Genomic DNA, 20,586 nt, shown 5'->3' with positions numbered 1-20,586 from the left:
ATGTGGGGGCATCCACAAATAGACCTGTTTGCCAGCCACGAGAACTCAAAATGCCCAACCTTCGCCGCCAGGTTTCCAAACCCACGGTCGGAGGGGAATGCAATATGGATGAACTGGTCAGGCAGATTTGCGTACGCTTTTCCGCCTCTCCCACTCATTCCACTAGTAGTACGCAAGCTCAGACAACAGTCTTTCAAACTAATACTAGTGGCCCCCACATGGGCACGTCAGCCGTGGTTCACCACGCTACTAGATCTCTCACTGGTTCCACATCAGAAATGACGGCTCACGCCATCCCTGTTAACACAGAACCATGGAAAAATAAAGGCACCCAGAACCAAGCCAACTGAATTTGGCGATCTGGCTCCTGAGGTCCTAGAGTTTGGTTACTTAAACTTACCACCAGACTGTATGAATATAATTAAAGAAGCTAGAAGACCCACTTCCAGAGCATGCTAGGCTGCTAAGTGGAAACGGTTTTGCAATATACTGTAACAACAATCACATTGATCCACTGGATGTTTCCATCCAAAATATCATTTGCTACCTTCTACACCTACAAAGGTCCAATTTGGCTTATTATCCAGTATTAGGGGTGTCTTTCATAGATTCACATGCCTGAATCATTCCCCGTCGTCGAGACGGGAGCCTCCGGTAAATAAAAAAGTAATGTCCATAGACATACATAGAGAGAAAGGGTCCAAGGGTCTCCCCTTAGTAGCCTTTCCTTGTCCTTATGTAAAAAGGACCAAACTGACATAGTCAGCCAATCAGCTCCGACCTCCCTCTAGAACCTTCCTGGGAGGAGCCTCAGTCCCTCAGATTTTCTACCGCACGTTGTGCTAGGGAGTCTCCTGCCTGAGCTCTCCTCAGGATTACTCTAAATTCACCAAACTTTCTTTGAAAGTGTTCTCTGAAACCTCAAAACTCTTCAAGGACTTCTTCAACACACTATCCCTGAAGTAAGTGTGTGTTTCTACTGCTTTTTACATGTCTGACTCTGGGAAGAAAGCCCTGTTCAGGGCCTGCTCTTCCTGCAGCAAGAAAAGAATACATGTGGATGATCGGCACGACCTGTGCTTGTATTGCCTTTACCCGGACCATAATTCGGAGAAATGCACTATCTGTCGGTCTTTTCCAAAAAAGACTGTGAGAGACAGGGAAGGTCGCCTTCTGATTTGCTTGGACAGGCTTAAGAACAGAGACAATCTGGACTCCTCTGTGAGCAGCGTTTCCAGGACCTCTGCTGTCTCAAACAAGAGGCCAAGGGAAGCTTCCCCGGGCCCCTCAGACACTCCTCCTACGAAGACCCACAAAAAGTCTTCAGAGGCGAGATCTGCGTCATCCTCAGTGTCTGCTAAGGAGGATAAAACCTTTAAAATGCCTGCTCCGTCCTCCAGACAAAGCCAGAGGACTACTTCAGTCAAAACCACAGTGTCTACCACATCAGCATCGTCGCCCTCAGCATCGACGACGATGACTACGTCCTCCTCATCTTCAGGTAGACCTGTTTCTTCAATTATTCCCCTGACATCGTCGTCGACGACAAAGACCATGTCGACGACGAAGACCACACCGTCGACGACGCCGTCACCAGCGACGAGCCCATCGTCGTCAAAACCGGCGACGACAAGAGTGTCGACGAGAGACTCGTCGACGAGACCATCGTCTACGAAGGCACCGTCGATGAAGACGACGACTTCGCAGTCGTCGACAACCAAGATCCCTTCGTCCACCCCACCGTCGACGAAGACCTCGTCGACGACCCCGTCGACGAGAGGCTCGTCGACGACGACCCCGTCGACGAAGACACCGTCGACGAAGACCCCGTCGACGAAGACACCGTCGACGAAGACCCCGTCGACGACGACACCAAAGGCTCCGCCGACGGACTCGACGACGACACCGTCGACGGACGACTCGTCGTCGAATGAACCATGGAAAAAATCGAAACTGGTGGAGGCACCGTCCATGATGCTACCACCGTCGACGGTCCCCTCGACGACGACAAGCTCTACCATACAGTCTGGCAAACCAGGCAAACCACTAATTACCCCGGAAACGACGTCTCCAAGCAAGGTGGAAAAGCAACCACCTCAAGAAATTTTCCAAAGCGAAGAATCCGAAGAGGATGACCATCTGGATCCCGCTACTTCAGTCTCAGAACTTCACATAAAATGCCAAAGCACTGATGAGGAACAGGAGGAATTCACCTATCAGGAACACTCCGTCCACGCCAGTGTCCGCACTGAAGTCACCCCCATGATATGCTTACCAGCAACCCTGGTTGATGACTTACGACTTCTTGTGCAAGACTACAAGCAACGCTTTCCGGAGGCTAACAGAGGCGGTCAAGCGCCTAAGAGTCCCGCACCAGGGGACAAGGGGGATCAGACACCTCCAGCTCAAGTACAGGTGTCCGCACCGGAACGCACTCACCTTCCCCATCAAACCCAACACGACGTCCAGCCTCAAGTGGTGGTTTCTTCGGACGATGAGGAGGAAGAGGAAGAACTGGAGGAAGGAGAGGTCCAGGAGGTTCACTCGGACCAGGATGAAGAGGATGAATATATAGCATCATCCCCAGCTTCACCACAACCACGCCAAGCGGACTCCCCCCCGGTCGACATTGCTGGCTTCCACAAGCTGGTGGAGAGAGCGGCGAAGAGATTCCACATGGTGGTGGAATCCACGGAAACTGACTGTTTCCTGCACGGCTTTAAGGAACAGACTCAGAAATCTGCAAAAGCTGTTCCGATCATAGAATTCTTGTGGGAACAAGGAAAGAAGTTAATGCTAACTCCTGCTTCAGTGCCGGCGGTGGTCCCACGCCTAGATAAGAAATACAGAGCACCACTCACTGCGGCGGCTTGCCTTAATGGTCACCCCAAACCGGACTCGGTAGTGACGCAGGCGGCCCAGAAACACTCCCGCAACCCTTCCTCACCACTGTCCGCTCCCCCGGACAAAGAGGGCAGGAAACTTGACACGATTGGTAAACGTTTCACATCCACATCGGCCATGTCCATCAAGGTGGCCAACTCCATTGCCTTGCTGGGGCGTTACAATCGCCAGCTGTGGGAGGACATTGCCCCTTACGTAAAGGAACTGCCTGATGACGTCCAGGGTGAGGTGAAAGCGCTCCTCGTGGAAGGTCAATCTTCTGCAGCGGAACTCATAGACTGTGCTATCGACGCAGCCATGACAGGCTTCCGTCAACTTGCGGGAGCTGCTGTACTGAGACGCCAGGGATGGCTAAGAGCGACTTCATTCCGCCAAGAAGTCCAAGCAAAGGTTCTGGACATGCCCTTCGACGGCCAGCACCTGTTTGGAGAAAAGGTCGACGAAGCTCTACAGGCCATTAAGAAGGACACAGACACGGCAAGGGCACTGGGCTCTCTGCAGTCTAGAAACCAGTCCTTTCGGGGCAACAGGCCCAGAGGTCAGTCCTCCTATCGAGGCTCATATCAAAACAGGTCCTCATCCTCGTTCTCATACAATCACAAAGGCCAGTACCAAAACAAACAACAGCAAGGCCGACAATCTTCATTCGGAAGGCCAACCTACAGAGGTAAAAATACCAAGAGGGGCGCTGGCGGCCGCCAGCGACCGACTACTCCAGCCAGTCCAAACACCATCTCCATCCTTTCAAATTGGAGGAAAGCTGACCCATTTCCTTCACAATTGGCAGTACATCACCACGGACCGGTGGGTTCTTCAAATTATTCGATTCGGCCACTCTCTCGAATTCACCTCCATCCCTCCCAATACCCCTCCACGCAGACGGACACACAAACATCCACGCCTGCTTCTGAAGGAACTTTCGACAATGCTACAAAAAGGAGCAATCGAAAGGGTTCCGGCATCCTCAAAGGGGAAAGGATTTTACTCCCACTTCTTTCTTGTACAACAAAAAGAAAACAAGTGGAGACCCATCCTGGATCTCCGGGGACTCAACACCTTCCTGCGGAGCCAATCGTTCAGGATGGTGACGATTCAAGAAATCCTGGGCATTCTAGAGAAAGGCGATTTCATGGTGTCACTGGATCTCCAGGATGCATACTACCACATCCCCATCCTCAAAAATCACCGGAAATTCCTAAGATTCGAGGTGGCGGGCCGTCACTATCAGTTCAAAGTCCTGCCGTTCGGCCTCAAGTCCGCGCCGCGCATTTTCACGAAATGCCTTGCGCCAGTGGCAGCCTTCCTGCGTCAACTGGGCCACCAGGTCTTCCCCTACCTAGACGACTGGCTGGTGAAAGCACCCTCACCTGGGGACGCAATCACGTCCTCCAACGCCTGCACCAATCTCTTTCAAAATCTGGGATTGACGCTCAATCTCAAAAAATCATGCATGGTCCCCGCAACAAAGATTACCTTCCTAGGGGCCATGTTAGACACAGTGTGCACGAAAGCCTTCCCCTCAAAAGAAAGGACAGACAAGATCTTATCTCTGGCCACGGCTGTGGCAAAGACAACGCACCTGAAAGTTCGGACTTACACCTCCCTCCTGGGGATGATGTCTTCCTGCATACTCCTCATCCCGCACTGCAGGCTCAGAATGCGGCCCTTGCAGGAGGCACTCGCGAGCCAATGGACCCAAAGCACTGGCTCCTTCGAGGACATCCTTCGGATCACACCAAAAATTTCGAAAGCTCTACAATGGTGGACACGTCGCCAAAATCTAACAGTGGGCTTACCGTTTCTCCTCCCAGCATCACCGCTGGTGATAACAACGGACGCCTCCCTAGAGGGATGGGGAGCGGTGCTCCAGGACCTACAGATCAGCGGCAAATGGGACTCTCAAGAGCAATCACTCCATATAAACCTCTTGGAGCTAAGAGCAGTGTATCTGGCTCTTCAAGCCTTCTTACCCCGCATCCAGAAATCCCCAGTGCTCGTCAGGACAGACAACACCACGACGATGCACTATCTAAACAAACAAGGGTGAACGCGTTCGCTCTTGCTCTCACGCGAATCGCAGATGATCTGGAACTGGCTGGTGATACACGAAATCCAACTCAAAGCGGAATATGTCCCGGGAAAGGACAATACCATCGCGGACGCCCTGAGCAGGCAAAAGTCCCTCTCCCACGAGTGGGAACTATCGGACAGCGCCCTCACTCACATCTTTTCTCTTTGGGGAGTACCAAACATCGACCTCTTTGCCACCAAGAGGAACGCCAAATGCCCGAGCTACGCAAGTTGGCATCCCCAACCAGGATCACTAGGAAATGCATTTTCCATCGGATGGTACAGCGTCTTTGCATACGCCTTTCCTCCATTCCCGATGATTCCACGGCTCCTCAGAAAAATGAAAGCGGAACCATGCACCCTGATCCTGATTGCCCCGTCCTGGCCGAGGCAACACTGGTTCTCGGATCTGCTTCGACTCTCCATCACATCACCGATTCGCCTGAACCAACACCCAGCCCTTCTGACGATGTCCAACGGGCAAGTGCAACACCCGAACCTCCAATCGCTCAAATCATCAGCCTGGCTCCTGAGCACAGAGAGTTCGGTGACCTAAATATCCCACAAGGCTGCAGGGATGTACTAGCCAAAGCAAGGGCAGACAGTACGAACAAGACCTACTGTCTCAAATGGAAGAGGTTCTGCATATGGTGCTCAGACCAGGGCTTACGGCCCCTCGCCATCACACCTGAACAGATATTACCATACCTCCTGCATTTGGCCCAGTCGGGACTGGCGCATGCATCCATCAAAGTTCACCTGGCAGCAATCTCGAGGTTCACCAGAACGGTCACAGGACCTTCTCTGTGGTCTAGTCGGCTAGTCAAGCAATTCCTCAAAGGGCTATACAGATCCTTCCCGAGGCCTCGAAAAGTACCTCCCACATGGCAGCTTAACCTGGTACTCAACCAGCTCATGCGTCACCCGTTTGAGCCCATTCACAGGGCATCTCTTCAACACCTCTCATGGAAAACAGCGCTCTTGCTCGCTCTAACTTCGGCCAGAAGGGTTAGTGAGCTGCAAGCCTTGTCCATTCAAGAACCATATCTACAATTCAGACATGATAGGGTGATACTGCGACCAAACCCTAAGTTCATTCCAAAAGTACCTTCGGACTTCCATCTCAACGAACCATTGGTCCTTAGGTCATTCTTCGCCAACCCTTCCACAGCAGCGGAAAGATCGCTGCATTCTTTGGACCTCATGAGGTGCCTGAAGTTCTACCTGGACAAGACTAAGGATCTCAGAAAATCCTCACAGCTGTTCGTGGCATACAGCAGGCCACGAATGGGCCTACCCCTCACGAAGCAAAGCATCTCCAGATGGATCTCCTCTGCGATTTCATTCTGCCACGACAAGGCCGGCCTCTGAATGATCATGTTACTGCTCATTCCACCAGGGCGATGTCCACGTCAGCGGCGCTGTTTGCAGGAGTGCCAATCCTGGACATCTGCAGGGCGGCGACCTGGAAGTCACCGCATACTTTCTCCAGACACTACTGCCTGGATATCGAACTCCAGAAGGATGCGGCAGTGGGCCAGGCGGTGCTTCGCCATCTCTTTCAGTAAGGTGAGCCTTCCTACATCCCGCCTTCCAGGTATGCACATTATTGCTCTGATGATATTATGTCTAAGCTGTCTCTTTATTGTATGATATTATATGCATTATCTACTATGACGGCAGAGCAACTCTGTTTACAAATGTGCTACTATGATTGCTAGCTACTCTGATTCAGGCATGTGAATCTATGAAAGACACCCCTAATACTGGATAAGAAATGCGTTACTTACCTGTAACAGCAGTTATCCAGTATTGGTGTCTTTCATAGATTCACATGCAACCCTCCCGCCTCCCCGGGAAGGACTCACTTCCCTCTCGGAACTATATTACGCCAAACCTAGCTGGGTGCGTACGAAAATCTGAGGGACTGAGGCTCCTCCCAGGAAGGTTCTAGAGGGAGGTCGGAGCTGATTGGCTGACTATGTCAGTTTGGTCCTTTTTACATAAGGACAAGGAAAGGCTACTAAGGGGAGACCCTTGGACCCTTTCTCTCTATGTATGTCTATGGACATTACTTTTTTATTTACCGGAGGCTCCCGTCTCGACGACGGGGAATGATTCAGGCATGTGAATCTATGAAAGACACCAAGACTGGATAACTGCTGTTACAGGTAAGTAACGCATTTCTTCTTCCATACACCTGCATCTAGCAGCAATTGCAGCCTATTTACAAAATAGACAACATCTGTCTCTCTTTAGAGTACCTGCAATAAAAGCATTTATAGAAGTATTAAAACGAATAATCCCACCTAGGTTACCACCTGCTCCTGTATGGAACCTAAATGTGGTCCTTACAAGACTCATGGGTCCCCCTTTTGAGCCTTTACATAAGTGTGAACTGCAATTTCTAACATGGAAAACTGCTTTCCTTATTGCCATCACCCCTCTCAGAAGAGTTAGTGAAATACAAGCATTCACAATAGAAGAACTATTTTTTCAAATACATCCTAACAAAGTGGTTCTTGGACCCAATCCTAAATTCCTGCCAAAAGTGATTACTCAGTTTCACCTTAACCAATCAGTAGAGTTACCAGTGTTTTTCCAAAAACCAGACTCTGTTGCAGAAAGGGCTTTACACACCTTAGATGTGAGAAGAGCTCTACTATACTACACAGACAGGACCAAATCCTTCAGAAAGACAAAACAACTATTTGTATCTTTCTCTCCACCACAGAAAGGCAATGCCATCTCTAATGGAGGAATTGCCAAATGGATTGTAAAGTGTATTCAAATATGCTATCAAAAAGCTAAGCGTACACTAATAGTTCCTCCTAGAGCACACTCTACTCGTAAACTAGGAGCCTCTATGGCTTTCTTAGGAAACATACCACTTGAGGACATATGCAAGGCAGCAACATGGTCTACAATACACACCTTCACTAAACACTATTGTGTTGATGTGCAAGCCAAGCAGCAAGCTGCAGTGGGCCAAGCTGTCCTTAAAGCACTATTTCAGTATGCTGCAACAGATACAAGCGACCACCGCTAGGGGAGACACTGCTGCACAATCGTTGCTAAGTGTAGGATCTGCAGCTCATATGCCTCAAACGGAAAATGCTACTTACCAGTATGCATCTGTTCTTGGCATGTAGAGCTGCAGAGTCCTACACGCCCTCCTGCCTCCCCGGGACTTGTATCCGTTCCAGTACTCATCTTACTTGGATGCACACGCATGGACATCCTTTTTCTTTACTTCTACTAACTCCATTATTTCCCATCATGGCGAAAAACAATCTGCGTTTAATGCCTTCATTGAAAGGGCAGCTAAGAATCATGACGTCCAGCTCCATGCTGACTCCATTGAAGTGGACTTTCTCTTTGACACCTTTTCTGTCTCAGAGAGGACTGTCAAGACTCTGCCTATGTTGAAGGGTGTCTTAAAGCATTCTGGGGAGATCTTTAAAGAACCTACGAGAGCCAGGGTGATAAACCCTAGAATTGAGAAGAAGTATAAACCGGCACCTAGTGACCCTACTTACATCAAGGGACAGTTGCCTTTGGACTCTCTTGTTGTTTCTAATGCCCGGAAGAGGGCTAATTCACAAACAACGGGTGATGCTCCTCCCCCAGATAAGGAATCTAAGGTGTTTGAGGCATCAGGGAAAAGGGTGGCAGCTCAAGCGGCCAATATCTGGCGCATTTCAAATACACAAGCACTTCTAGCCAGGTATGACAGGGCACATTATGACACACTGGAGACCCTGTTACAGCACCTGCCAGACGAATACAAAGAGGCAGCTGAGATGCTCATCCAAGAGGGGAAGCTAATATCCAATGCTTCTATCAAATGGGCACTGGACGCGGCTGACACCGTGGCAAGAGCTATCAACACTAGTGTCATGCTGAGACGACATGCCTGGCTCAGAATCTCAGGATTTAACCCGGAGATACAGACCACCATTCTTAATCAGACCGTAAACCCTGATCATCTATTTGGCCCAGAGGTGGACACCACCTTGGAGAAGATCAAAAAGGACACTGAAACTGCTAAGTCCATGGGGGCTCTGCAGTCCCTGCAGTTCAGGGGTGGTTCTTTTCGTCGCTCAAGCACTAGAGGTGTTTCCAGAGGCCAGCTCTCCCAAACCACACAGTACTATAAAGGTAACGCGCAGACCACATACACCAAACAAAGTATAGGTGGATATCGTGGAAACAGCGCCAAAGGCAGAGGTCGTGGAAACAACAACTCCAGATCCTCCGCCACTAACAAACAGTGACGCCTTGTCACTGCCACCCGACCACGCAACACCAGTCGGGGGGAGACTTCAACAGTTCCTGCCAGTCTGGAGGTCCATCACCACAGACAGGTGGGTCACACAGCTTATACAGTACGGTTATTGTCTGGAGTTAACATCAACTCCACCCAACATACCCCCAAGACACCGTCCTATGTCCGACGAGCATTTGCACTTATTGCAGCGTGAGGGCCTCGTCATGCTGCAAAAAGGGGCAATCGAGCTTGTGCCTGTGGAAGAAAGAGGCACAGGAGTTTACTCACTGTACTTCTTGATACCAAAAAAGGACGGGTCCCTAAGACCCATACTGGACCTCAGACCCCTCAATCAGTACATTCTGTCGGAGCACTTTCACATGCTAACACTGCATCAAGTCCTACCGTTGCTCAGTCAGGGAGATTTTCTCGCAACTTTAGATCTGAAAGATGTCTATTTTCATATTCCGCTGCACCCGTCACACAAAAAATACCTCAGGTTCACCATCCAAAATCAACATTACCAGTCCAAATTCAGTGAGGGTCAGCAGCATTCAATCGCTGATACAAAAATTCAGACCTCTACACTCGCTTCCAGCGGGTGTTCATGCAGTTGATAGGCATGATGGCCTCCTGCATCTCACACTCACACTCACTCACACTTCTGCACTTGTATAGCGTACTACTCACCCGCAAGGGTCTCAAGGCGCTTGTACGAATACCGCTGTGGAACCCATCCTGGCTTTCCCTGTGAGACGTCCACTCCTGGGCACCCCCAAGGTGGAGGCCAGGCATCCTTAGCGTTGTGGGGGCCGTTGTGGAGATTAAGCAAGCTATTGCCCAGAGTTGCATAGTGGGACTCCATGATTGAAATAGGCACTGAGGCGAGAATCATCAGGCCCGTGGAATTTTGAGCCCAAGATCCGCCGAGGCGGGGAATTGAACCCTGGTCCCGGGCTAGACCTCTGCATCAGGGTCTGCCGCTCTAATCATTGAGCCACACTTCTCCATCTCCATAGTCCCGCACGCGAGACTACATATGCGTCCGCTTCAGGAGTGCTTAGCACGTCAGTGGACTCAGGCTCACAGACAGTTGAAAGACCTAGGTTTGATGAGCGGTCGGGCATACAACTCTCTGCATTGGTGGAATCCACGAAACCTTTGCAAGGGACGACCGTTCCAAGAGCCTGTGCCACAGATCATCCTGACGATTGACGCTTCTCTCCAGGGATGGGGAGCTCATGTACTCCACTACACTGTGCAGGGACTATGGACACCACAGCAAAGGAAGATTCACATCAATGTTCTAGAACTGATGGGGATCTTCATGGCACTAAAAGCCTTCAAAGTACATCTGTGCAACAAGGTTGTGTTGATCCGGGCGGACAACATGAGGGCCATGTACTACATTCAGAAGCAGGGAGGTACACACTCTCCACAGTTGTCTCATCTGGCTCAGAGTATGTGGAAGTGGGCCATTCAGAGGAACATCTTCCCCATGGCGGAACACCTCCCAGGCAAGGACTTCAGATGGCGGACCTGCTCAGCAGGTACAGCCACCAAAGGCTCGAGTGGGAGATACATCCATCAGTACTCCACCCATTCAACACATTGAACAATTTGATCTCCTCAACCCGCACCAGTCAGGCTTTCGAGCAGGGCACAGTACAGAAACGGCTATGACTCACATAATTGACGACGCACTTCAAATACTAGACCAAAACGACACCTGCCTCCTCATCCTCCTTGATCTCTCTTCAGCATTTGATACTGTTAAACATGAGAATCTACTAGAGCTTCTAAACACAAGAATGGGCTTATCGGGAACTGTTCTCAAGTGGTTCACCTCCTTTCTTCACAACAGGTCGCAGAAATTCAAGAGCAACAACACGATGTCCTCGCCAATACCCGTAACGCTAGATGTCCCCCAAGGATCCTCTCTATCCCCAACTCTGTTCAACCTAGTCATGGAACCGCTCACTACCTTGCTACAAGCATCCAATGTACACTTTCACATGTACGCAGATGACACCCAGCTTTATCTCAAATTACAGTCCCCCAAGGACATCTTGCTCCTGAACTCAACGATCAGAAGCACCCAATCATGGCTGGCCGACAATCATCTCAAACTCAATGCCCTGAAAACAGAGTTCCTTCTGATCTCACCCCCAGCGAAGGTCTCCACCACTCAAATTTGGCTTAAAGACCCAACTGCACTCAATGTCCAACCCACCATCGTGGACTCAGCAAAATCCCTAGGCATAACACTCGACACCAATCTGAACATGCAGCAACATATCAGCAAGGCAACAAAGGGAGCAAACTTCCAGATCAACACTCTGAGGAAACTTAAACCCTACCTCCCAGCCAAAGACTCCCAAACGGCAGTACAAGCACTAGTCATCCCTCGAATTGAATACGGCAGCATCGCCCTCTGCGGACTCCCCCTAACTACAACCGCACCCCTAAGAGCTTCTCTAAACGCTGCAGCGAGACTCATCACTGGGTCAAAAAAACACTCCCATATCACTCCTGACCTGAAATCCCTGAACTGGCTGCCATTTGAAGCTAGAATACATCTGAAAATCGCCTGCATGACACACAAGGCGGTACATCTAAACTCACCCGGATACCTCGCTCAGAAACTGACAATCTCTGGAGGAGCTAGAATCACCAGAGGCACAAACAATCTTCTGTTGAAACCTCGAAGATTCCGGAAGGAAAAAACATATAAGCGCTCCTTCTCGGGAATGGCGCCTAGGATCTGGAACTCTCTCCCGACCGAAACCAGGCTTATCTCTTCCACCACACTCTTTAAAAATGAAGTAAAAGCTATCCTCATGGCTAAATACACCTGAACTACTATCTTGATCACTGTTAGTACTCTGCACCGATCTATACTACATGTTTGACCCTTTTGACTATTTGTATTGACTGTCTATTACTCACATGTTTAGCTTTGTAACCACCTAGTTGTACTACTTTGTACTCATGTTGGGCTTAGACGCCACCAATTTGTACTCATTGACCTATTGATTTATCTGTTTAACCATGCTCCCTCATGTACTTATCTTTGTAAAGCGCTCTGATATCTGCAAGGATCTTGTCCGCGCTATATAAAACTTTCAAAATAAATAAATAAATAAATACTTCCAAAGGTGGGGTCATCGAGAGATAGACCTGTTCGCCACAAAGGAGAACGCAAAATGCCGAAGCTTTGCCGACAGGTTTCCACACCCACAATCGCAAGGCAATGCGATATGGATGAACTGGTCAGGCAGATTTGCGTACGCTTTTCCCCCAGCACCCCTAATACCGCTGGTGGCACGCGAGCTGAAGCAGCACTCGATGACTCTCATCCTGGTTGCTCCGACGTGGGCTCGCCAACCATGGTACACCACATTTCTAGAACTGTCCGTGGTACCGCATCAAAGGCTGCGCCTCACACCCAGGCTTTTGACGCAGAGCCATGGCGACATTCAGCATCCAGATCCGCAACAGCTCAACCTGGCGATCTGGCTCCTGAAGTCTTAGAGTTTGGCTACCTCAACTTACCTCCTGACTGTATGAACATCATCCAAGAGGCAAGAAAGCCCACCACCAGAGCATGCTATGCGGCGAAGTGGAAGCGGTTTGTCATTTATTGTGCAGGCCACAACATTAACCCGCTGGATGCATCTATTCAAAAGATCAATTGTTATCTCTTACATCTGTACAAATGTAATCTGGCCTATGCTTCCATTTGTATACATTTATCCGCAATGGCTGCTTATCTCCAAAACAGACAACACCTCTCACTTTTCAGGGTGCCTGCCATTAAGGCCTTTTTATAAGGACTCAAACGTGTCATTCCTCCACGGACACCACCAGCTCCAGAGTGGAACCTCAATGTGGTCTTCACCAGGCTGATGGGTCCCCCTTTTGAACCACTGCATTCCTGCGAGATTCAATTCTTGACATGGAAAGTGGCTTTCCTTATAGCGATTACGTCGCTACGACGAGTTAGTGAACTCCAGGCACTAACTATCCAGGAGCCATTTATTCAGATTCATTCTAACAGGGTGGTGCTTCGCACTAGCCCTAAATTCCTTCCTAAGGTAGTGTCTCAGTTCCATATCAACCAAACTATAGAACTACCGGTGTTCTTCCAAAATCCAGAGTCACTTGCGGAGAGAATGCTCCACACACTTGACGTCAAAAGTGCACTAATGTACTACATTGATGGGACCAAAGATTTTAGGAAGACTAAACAACTGTTTGTTGCCTTTGCGCCACAACACAAAGGTAACCCCATTTCCAAGGCTGGTATAGCCAGGTGGATCATTAAATGTATTCAGATCTGCTATCAGAAAGCCAAACGCACTCTCACCATTCCACCAAGGGCCCACTCCACCCGAAAGTTGGGGGCCTCCATGGCTTTCCTTGGAAATATTCCTTTGGAAGACATATGTAGAGCAGCCACATGGTCTACCACACACACATTTACGAAACATTACTGTGTAGATGTGCACTCCAAACAGCAGACAGCTGTAGGGCAGGCTGTTCAGACACAACAGACCCACGAGTGGGAACTTCATATGCAAGTTCTTCAACCATTCTTTCAGCTGTTGGGAAAGGCTCAGATAGACCTCTTTGCCACCCACGAAAACACCAAATGCCCAAGCTTCGCCGCCAGATATCCACACCCACTGTCTGTAGTATTGCACCAAAAACTATACCTGTCTCCACGCCTTTTAACACAGAACCATGGAGAGATCAGGCACCCGGACCCAGCTCAGCTCAACCATGCGATCTGACTCCTGAAATCCTAGAATCTGAAAGATACACGTTAGTGATAGATTTCTTACCTTAGAATATCCCCAGGCATCAGACTGGATCCGGAAACTTTTGCGTAGCAGTACCCTTGCGCGTCGGTAGGCGTCGTCTGCAGCTCCGCGTCCTTCGTGGGGGCCGTGATGACGTCGTCAGAGTACTTAGACGCCGCCTCGGCGTGCTGACGTCAGTTCTTTTTTCCGCGCCAGCCAGCTCAGATCTGGAAAGAGCAGTTACCCTAGTCAATTTTTGACTAAGTTTTTGGTGATCTTTTTGATCCTTTTCGAATCGACGTTGCCGTAGGGATGCCCGGCTTCAAGCATTGTGAAGATTGCGACCGCACCATATCGGTCACGGATCCTCACCGCCAGTGCCTGACGTGTTTGGGCGTCGACCACGACGACGAGGCCTGCCCCGACTGTCGGGCCCTTTCGAGGAAAGCCAGGCGGGAGCGGTCCCGCAGGCGGCTCGAACTCCGGCAGTCGGCCCCGCGCCGTGTGAGGTCCTGGTCCCAAGGGAGGTCGAGGGACAGGTCGCGGGGACGGAGCCGTCACCGCTCCGGGAGTTGGCACCACTCCTCCGGGTCCAAGTCGTCAGGTAAGAAACACAAGAAGTCAAAGAGGCATCATCGCTCTTCTGACTCCCCCCGACTTTCGCGCGATGCGGCCGGGGGTTCGGGTGACACCGCCCACGCGGCTCCTCGGGAGTCGCGGGCGCCCCGACGGCCCCATACCCTCCGGTCCCTGGGCTGAACGAGACGCCGGAGGAGATTGAGCGTTTCCTTATGGCCATGAGGTCCCTTTCTCCTCCGACGGGCTCCGCGGCGCCTCCGGGCCCAGCGGACCCGTCTGGGGGCCCTAGTGGGTCAGGGGCTTCGACCCCGACGCCGTTGGGTGCTTCGGCCGCCGGCACCTTCGGGCCCGGGGCCCCACGATCCCGACACCGCCGGTGCCCTCGGGCCCGGCGCCGCAGGGAACAGCGGCGCCGGCGCCTTCGGGCCCGGCTCCGCAGGGCCTTCCTTGGGCTCTGGATCGTCACCGGTGGATCTTACGACCCCTCCCACCCCCCCCCCCCCCCTCCCCGGCGTCGGTCCGCGTGGTGTCACCTCCGGCGCCGTCCTCGGGCGGCGCCGTCCCCGATACCTCCTTTGCTTCGGTTCCGACGTCGGGACAGCGCCTATCGGCGCCGCACCCGATGCCGTTTGGAGATTTCTACATCTATGAACCGACCTCATACAATTACAACCCTGAATCTCAGGAGATGGGTGATGAGGAGGATTGGGAGGGGTCGGAGGACCCTCTGACCAAGGAGTGTCAGTCTAATATGGACTGGGCAGGAGACCTTGGGGAGGCCAGTGGCCTGGACACCTCTCCAGACACTGGATTTGTCTCTCTTCCTACCTTGGCTTCGGAGGAGGGAGCTACCTATGGTGTGGTGTTGACGAGGGCTGCCAAGGCCTTGGGCCTTGAGCTTCCCGTCGCGGCCGTGAGGACTAACCTCCTCACAGAGGTCCTTAAACCGCAGTCATGCTCAATGGGGCCTCTGCTGCCGTTTAATGAGGCCTTGACGGACGTTCTTTTGGGCACTTGGTCCAGGCCCGCTACGGGTTCGCCCGTAGATAGGAACGTGGCCAAACGTCACCGCCCGGCTCCTGGCGACCCATGTTTCCTGTCCTCCCACCCCACCCCCGAGAGTCTGGTCATCCAGGCCTCTAATTCCCAGACCGCATTCCCGACGGCCCCGCCGGACAGGGAATCCAAGAGGTACGAGAATTATGGAAAGAAGATATTCTCCTCCCTTAGTTTGGGACTGCGGTCTTCCAACACCGCATGCCTCTTGGGCCGCTACACCCACTCTCTGTGGGAGACGGTAGCGGAAGTGTTGCCAGAGTGCCCGTTGGAGGTACAGGCCAAACTCGCCAAGCCCTTGTGGAGGGCCGAGACGCAGCCAAGTATCCAATCAGGTGTGAGCTGGATACTACCGACTCGCTAGGCAGAGCGATGGCTACGACAGTGGCGGTGAGACGCCACGCCTGGCTGAGATCCGCCAATTTTTCGGCAGATGTCCAGAACACTCTGATGGACATGCCGTTCGATGGCCGTCGCCTCTTTGGCGACAAAGCGGACCACGCGCTTGAGCGCTTTAAGGACTCCAGGGCTACGGCCAAGTCCTTGGGCCTCTCGGCCCCGCGCCAGCAAACGGGTTCCTTTCGCTCCTTTCGTGGCCAAGGAAGGGGCGCCCCCACACGTGCCGCCAGCTAATCGCCGCAGACTGTCGTCCAGCGCGGCGGCGGACGTAGAAACCGCCGCGGAGGCGGTCGGGGAACCAGGCGGAGTCAGTCCACACCTGCACCCGCGGCATCCACCTCTAAACCCTCCTAGTCCGTGCTTTTTCGGCCCATGTGACGCCAGTGGGAGGCAGGGTTTGCCATCACCACTCTCACTGGCGCACTGTCACTTCAGACAGGTGGGTGATGCAGATCGTCCGGAGGGGCTACCCCCTCCCCTTCGAGACGACTCCTCAAGCCATGCCACCAGAACACCACCGCGTATCGGGGGATCACTTGCGGCTCCTGCAGGAGGAAGTTTCGGCCCTCTTGGCCAAGGGGGCCATCGAGCGCGTTCCTGGGCCAGAAGTAGGTCGTGGTTGCTACTCCCACTACTTTCTGGTACCCAAGAAGGGCAAAGGGGGCCTAGGCCCTTTCTTGGATCTGAGGAACGTCAACGGCTTCCTCCGGAAGGAGAAGTTCAAAATGCTGACTCTGGCTCAGGTCTTAGCTGCCCTAGACCCAGGAGACTGGATGGTAGCGTTGGACTTGCAGGACGCGTATTTCCACATCCCCGTCCTGCCGGCCCACTAGCGTTACCTGCGGTTCACAGTAGGCCACGAGCACTTTCAGTTTACTGTGCTCCCCTTCGGCCTTACCAGTGCCCCACGGGTGTTCACGAAGGTGATGGCGGTGGTCGCAGCTCATCTGCGCAGGTTAGGGGTCTCAGTCTTCCCCTACCTAGACGACTGGTTGTTGAAGGCGGGCTCGCCCCAGACAGTCGTCAGCCACCTCCAGACTATGGCAGATCTCCTGCACCAGCTGGGATTTTCCATCAATGTGCTGAAGTCACACCTGTGCCCCTCTCAGAAGCTCCTTTTCATCGGAGCGGTGCTCAACTCAGCGCAGTTTCGGGTTTACCCGCCCGAACAGCGGGTTCGAGATATACAGGCTCTGATTCCGGTCTTCCAGCCTTTATCCCGGGTTTCGGTCAGGTTGACGCTGCGGCTTCTGGGGCTGATGGCCTCCTGCATCCTTCTGGTGCATCACACACGGTGGTGGATGCGGGCTCTGCAGTGGGACCTGAAGTTTCAGTGGGCCCAGCATCAGAGCAACCTGTCCGACCATGTCCTGATCTCGGAGGGCACTGCGAGACAGCTGCAGTGGTGGCTCACGGACCGCGATTGGGTCAACGGCAGATCCCTCTCCCTTCCCCAAACGGAGTACGTAGTTGTGACGGACGCGTCCCTCCAGGGCTGGGGGGGCCACATGGGAGAGGCGGAGATCAGAGGCCTCTGGTCTCCGGCAGAGTCCCGGCTCCATATCAACCTGTTGGAGCTGCGGGCGATTCGTCTAGCACTGAAGGCATTCCTCCCGTCTGTCCGAGGGAGTGTAGTGCAAGTGTTCACGGACAACACCACCGCCATGTGGTACTGCAACAAGCAGGGCGGGGTGGGGCAGTGGACCCTCTGCCAGGAGGCTCTGCGCCTCTGGCAATGGCTGGAACATCAGGGCGTGACTCTGATGGTTCAACACCTGGCAGGTTCTCCCGAACGCCAGGGCGGACGAACTCAGCCGACGGTGCTCGATGGATCACGAATGGCGTCTGAACTCTGACGTGGCGCAAGGCCTCTTTCAGCAGTGGGGAGAGCCTTGGTTAGATCTATTCGCCACCGAAGAGAACGTGCAATGTCATCAGTTCTGCGCGGTGGAATTTCCAAAGCGGCACTCGCTCGGAGACACTTTTCGTCGCGAGTGGAGCTGCGGTCTGTTGTACGCCTTTCCGCCTATACCACTTCTGCCCAGAGTGCTGAAGAAGATCAAGCGCGACCGGGAACAAGTCATCCTTGTGGCTCCGGACTGGGCACGAAGGTACTGGTATCCCGAGCTACTCAGTATGTCAGTCGATCCCCCGGTTCGTCTGCCTCTTCAGGAGGACCTTCTGTCGCAGCAGCAGGGGACGGTCCTCCACCCGAACCTGTCCAGCCTCCACCTCCATGCTTGGAGGTTGAGCGGCGACAGTTGAGGCCATTTGACTTGCCTCCTGAAGTCTGTAACATCATTCTGGCAGCCAGGCGTCCCTCCACAAAGTCGGTATACGCCTGCAGGTGGAACAGATTTGTGGCATGGTGCACAGCAAAGGGTGTGGATTCCCTCAATGCCCCTCTTTCTGAGGTTCTCCTCTTTCTTCTCTCTCTTGCCCAGCAGGGCTCTGCTCTGGGCACTGTCAAGTGCTATCTTTCAGCCTTTCTGAGGCTGCCTGACCAACCTTCTTTGTTCAAGTCCCCTATCGTTAATCGATTCCTGAAGGGCATCACTCATACGTTTCCTCCTGTTCCCTTCGTGATGCCTCAGTGGGACTTGAACCTGGTTCTTACGTTTCTGATGTGCGCTCCCTTTGAGCCGCTTCACAACTGTCCTCTTCGCCTTCTTTCTTTGAAGACTGCCTTCCTGGTAGCCATCACCTCTGCCAGGAGAGAGTGAGCTCCAGGCTCTTATCTTGTAAGCCTCCTTTCCTTTCAGTCCATCCGGACAAGGTTGTGTTACGGACTAGGCCCTCCTTCCTACCCAAGGTAGTCACGGCCTTCCACAATGGGCAATCCATCACGTTGCCCACCTTCTTACTGCCTCCTCACCTCTCGAGGGAAGAGGAGAGGCTCCACCGTCTGGACCCAAAACATGTGCTCTCATTTTATCTGAATCGCACACAACAGTTCCGGGTGGATGATCAACTCTTTGTTGGATACGCGGGCGCTACGAAAGGGAAATCGGTGCACAAGCGGACCATCTCCCGGTGGATTATCTTGTGCATCCAGGCGTGTTACTCCTTGGCTAAGAAGGAACCCCCTGTTGGGCTGAGGCCTCATTCCACTCGAGCCACGGCCACTACAACTGCCTTGGGCTGAGGTGTGCCCTTGCAGGACATTTGCCAGGCGGCTACGTGGGCCTCGCTGCACACGTTTGCAAGACATTATTGCCTGGACAGTCAAGTCCGGAGGGACGGCTACTTTGGCCGTTCCGTCCTCCAGGACTTTCTGGTGTGATTATTGGTTCGCAGAGCCACCACCACGGGGATGGTATTGCTGGGGTATCTATTCTAAGGAAAGGAATCTATCACTAACGTGTCTCTTTCAGATGTACAAGTTACTACTTGTGTAACGATTTATCTGTAAGAGACATTAGTTAGTGATAGATTCCTTACCGACCCACCCATTCTCCCCGTTCTGCGAACCGATATCTAGGGTTAAGGTCAGCCCCTTTTAGGGCCCTAATTTCATGGCACCAGTGTTGGTTTTTGGCATGGCTCTGCGCTTCTGGCGCGGAAAAGCTGTGTCTAAGAACTGACGTCAGCACGCGGAGGCGGCGTCTAAGTACTCCGACGACGTCATCACGGCGCCGACGACGGACGCGGAGCCGCAGACGACGCCTACTGACGCGCAAGGGTACTGCTACGCAAAAGTTTCCGGATCTAGTCTGACGTCTGGGGATATTCTAAGGTAAGGAATCTATCACTAACTAATGTCTCTTACAGATATATCGTTACACAAGTTGTAACTATTGCATTTGGATACCTTAACCTTCCTCCAGACTGCATGAATGTCATATAAGAAGCTAGACGTTCAACCACTAGAGCATGTTATGCAGCTAAGTGGAAACTCTTTCTAATATATTGTCACAACAACGATATTAATCCACTAGACGTGTCTATTCAACAGATCATAGGATACTTACTGCACCTCCAAAGATGCAACTTAGCCTACACGTCTATTAGACTGCATCTTGCTGCAATAGCAGCATATCTGCAAAATAGACAGCATCTATCTCTGTTCAGAGTGCCTACTATTAAAGCCTTTATGGAAGGCCTAAGAGAATAATTCCTCCCAGAGTACCACCTTCACCTGTGTGGAATTAAAACATTGTTCTCACATGGCCAATGGAACCTCCCTTCGAACCCTTACATAGATGTGAACTACAATTTTTAACATGGAAGGTTGCGTTCCTAGTAGCTATTACTTCTCTGCGGAGAGTTAGTGAACTGCAAGCACTAACCATTCAAGAACCCTTCTTGCAAATGCATCATAATAAGATCGTTTTCGTACTGATCCAAAATTCCTGCAAAGTCATTTCTCCCTTCTACCTCAATCAATCTGTGGAACTGCCCGTTTTTTCTCGCAGCCGCAGACAGTAGCAGAAAGAGCTCTTCATACCCTAGATGTCAAAAGGGCATTGCTATACTACACCGAAAGTACACAACCCTTTCGTC

The 20,586-nt window shown here is 52.0% G+C and overlaps 1 protein-coding gene across 3 annotated transcripts in view; it reads left to right on the top strand.

Moving 5' to 3' along the window:
• KDM4A (lysine demethylase 4A) overlaps positions 1 to 20,586 on the top strand; it is a 500,020-nt gene that overhangs the window by 453,274 nt on the left and 26,160 nt on the right. The window lies entirely within an intron of this gene.

This window comes from Lissotriton vulgaris, chromosome 1_2 (genome assembly GCF_964263255.1).
Source record: "Lissotriton vulgaris chromosome 1_2, aLisVul1.2, whole genome shotgun sequence".
NCBI lineage: Eukaryota > Metazoa > Chordata > Amphibia > Caudata > Salamandridae > Lissotriton > Lissotriton vulgaris.
This window is presented reverse-complemented; position numbering and strand designations above follow the sequence as displayed.